We start from the raw sequence: 3,804 nt of genomic DNA on the forward strand, positions 1-3,804 counted from the left end.
AATTTCTCGTGTAATACTTGGGCAGCAAGAGAGACATTCTGGTGTTGGTGGGATATGTTTAGGCATGGTTATTGAAATGGTGTGTTACTGTGAGAGTCATCCAAGTGTCTAAAGTCTGGCTTCAAGTGTTATATAAGCGAATTTCAAGGGTTTGTGAGTTTGACCAGGGTCTAGATAAGTTGTTTACGGGGACAAGGTCTTTCTTTGTGCTTAGTGGGTATAGATAGTACATTTCCATTTAACATTCGCCACCGTCTTGTACCTCATGTTCCAATGAATTCCAAGATTATTTTTCTTCTCACATTCACACATGATACCATGTTTCCATCTCATCTCCCCCCCATTCCTACCATTATATCTCTGATCTCAGGTCCTACTGCTCTGCCTCTTTTTCACTCTGCTCCAACATCAAACATGGCAGGCCGGCTCCCATCTTGGCTATTTACACTTGCTGTTCCCTCTGCATGGAGCCCCCCCTCCAGATATACAAATAGCTCACCCCCTCACTTCTTTAAAGTTTTTACTTGTCACTTTCTCTCGAAGTCTTTTTTTGATGTTTCTAATATGTTAATTCTCATTCCAGACATTTTGTTTTTCCTTTCTGTGCTTTATTTTTCTCCCCGTGAGTGCATGAAAATGTGTCTGTTTTTGTTTATTGTTGTATGTCTCACATCTAGAACGGTGCTTGACACATAGTGCATATCACTATCAGAAGATGGGACCACCCTGTTGTAGCAACTTGTCTCTAACTAAGCCCAGGCTGACAAGGTCAGTTCTAGTAGACCAGTGCTGCTTCGTGACATCTAGTTTTGTATATACATGAATGAGTTACTATCAGTCCAGAAAAGGTATGCCATTCATCGGTTTTTCAAACCTAGTTATTAGTGCTCGCTTTAACACCAATAATCATTCATTCAGTTCCCTGTTGCTGGACATATGGATTGTTTTCAATCTTTGATGCTATAAATACTGTGGCAATAAACATCTTTGTATTATAGCATATGTTTGACTTCTGTTATATTCATTTTGGTATTCCCGGTATACCAAAGATAGTTTTGGGCTGATAAAAGCCAGTACATAATTGTTGGTTGCATTGAATTAAACCTGACTGGCTAGAAGTTACCATTTTCTATTCTCCCTTTTCCGCCAATGTGAGGTCACCGAATCGTCAAGACTTGGCGATATGCCTTCCGTTCAGCAGTAATAATTTTTGAGCGTATGTTATATGTCAAACACTGTTCTAGGCACTGTGGATACAGTTTTGGAAAAAAAACGGCCTGGATTTCTACCCTCATGGAGCTTACAGTCAAGCAGGGAAAAAGTCCTTAACCAGACATGTATGATGATGTTTAATTTTATACGTCAACTTGGCTAGCCTATAGTGCAACATTGTTTAGTCAATTACCAGTGCAGATGGTGTTACAGAAGTTTTCTTTTTTTTTTTTTTAAAGATGATGTGATTCACATATAACTTAGTATACATTGAGTAAAGCAGATTGTTCTCCATGGTGTGGGTGGGCCTCATCAAATCAACTGAAGGCCTTGAGAGAACAGAGACCGAGGGTTCCCCAAGGAGGAGGAATTATTCTCGAGACTGCAACACAGACACCTTGTCTGTGTTTCCAACCTGCAGAATTCAGACTCAAAACTCCAATCTCAACTCCTAACCTGATTTCCAGCTTGCTGGCCTAGTGATCTCTAGTCAACATATATGTAATTATTTAGATATAAACTATGATGAGTGCCATGAATTGTATGTGTATAATTGGGACCTAATTGAGATCAGCAGTCGGAGGATGCCTCTTTAAAGAAGTAACTTTAAAAAAATCCGATAGATACATAGAAGTTTTGCGGGCAAAGAAGGCAGATTTATGAAAGGAGAGGTAACTCAAAATGTGAACACTCTATAATGAAAGAGATTGGTTCATTTATGATGGAGTGTGTTTTTTTTTTTTTAATTTTTTTTTCAACGTTTTTTATTTTTTATTTTTGGGCCAGAGAGAGACAGAGCATGAACGGGAGAGGGGCAGAGAGAGAGGGAGACACAGAATCGGAAACAGGCTCCAGGCTCCGAGCCATCAGCCCAGAGCCTGACGCGGGGCTGGAACTCAGGGACTGCGAGATCGTGACCTGGCTGAAGTCAGACGCTTAACCGACTGCGCCACCCAGGCACCCCTATGATGGAGGGTGTTGAATGAGCATGTGAGCGGCGTAAGAAGAGGCTGGAGAGGCAAGCAGGGGCAACTATGCAAAACCAAGTAAGTCATGACTGTGGCCTTTCCCTGAAGGCACTTTGTAGCAGTCTGGCCTTGGGGAAGTCACTTAATCTTCCCGAGCCCCTGTTTCCTGATTTGTAACACGGGGGGTTGGGGAATAAAACCGCCCCTAGGTAAGAAGTCGATCGCATAGTGTATGTAAAAGACCTAGCCCAGTGCTTGGCACAGAATAAGCGCTCAAGCCACCGATACTGTTATTCTCTGCCCATTTAAATCCTACCCAGTCTTTAAGATGCGATTCAATACCCGTGTTCTCCCTGTGGACTTTCTTGACAAGTCCGGTATGCCCTGATCGTTTTCTTCTCTGAAATCAAATTGTGCCAAGAGTCTTTTTGAAGGTCCCTCTTCATTGTTTCAAATCTATGTTATCTCCTCTAGCTTATTTCTAAGTGGTCCAAGGACAGAACTTATGTCTACCAATTTTCTGTCAGCTCTGTTTCACCACAGTAATTTGGTTAAATGGCTGGTTACTTGTACTTTTGATTGCTTTTCTCACAGGGAATTTCCTTCACTGTATCACTTATCCTCTTTGGTGCCAGGCATACCTTTGCAATAGGGTCACCTGGGGTTAGAGGCACATTTAGAGACCTGGGAGGTGAGTAAAACCTAATCGGCTCACATGGGAGACAGAAGCCAGGGCCTTCACCTTGAGCGCAAGGAAACATATGAATGGCCCTTCAGGATACGACAGAAGCATTTTGGATTGTTTGTCATACTTTTGTAACTTACACCCCAAGACATCAGTCAGACTTACTTTTGACCTTCTTATCTTTCATTCCTTTTGTTTTGTTTTGTTTTACTTTCCCCAGAAGATCTGATTTTAAAAAAAGATCTGTCTGCACCTCATTTTCTCCATGCTGTCTTTTATGGAGTCGTTTTGTATGAATATCAAGAAGGAAGAGTAGAGGTCAGTGATTCAGATTTATTATTATAAACATTGAATTTGGTAACTCATGAGCAAACGTTAAAGAAGCTCAGCTTCCTGTCTTTCAGTAAAGGAAGAGAAAGAATTCCCCTTTCAGCCTACTTGTCACTTGCTCATTCCCAGGCTATTTCTGAATGCCAAGACCAACCTGTGGGAAATCCTAAAGTGTTACTGGCTCTCATTCTCAGCAGGGCTGCGAGATAGGTTCCTATGTACGTGATACTTCCTTCAGCTACTAGGGGAATTGTTTTTTATGTTAACCATATTTCCAAACTTTAACAGCATACCAAAAAGCCTTGAAGTAGTAACTTATCCCTCTTCCTATTTGTATACAGCAAATATTTCATACTAGGTTGAACACCGAATGTGGAAACCGGAAAACCACACAATAGCCAATTTTAAGTTGAAGAGTTAGATGCATTTCAATTGCTTAAAGGAATGATCTGATTAGCAGTTGTTATCACTGAAGTTGCAGTTCAATTTAATATGGCACATGCTCAATAAAGCCAAGCATCTCCTTTTCTTAGAGGGATGTTTATTTGCACTGGTTTCTACTGCAAGCAACTCTGACTCCTCAGGTAAGAAACATCAAGAGCCACACAT

This window comes from Acinonyx jubatus, chromosome X, assembly GCF_027475565.1.
Source record: "Acinonyx jubatus isolate Ajub_Pintada_27869175 chromosome X, VMU_Ajub_asm_v1.0, whole genome shotgun sequence".
Taxonomy (NCBI): Eukaryota; Metazoa; Chordata; class Mammalia; order Carnivora; family Felidae; genus Acinonyx; species Acinonyx jubatus.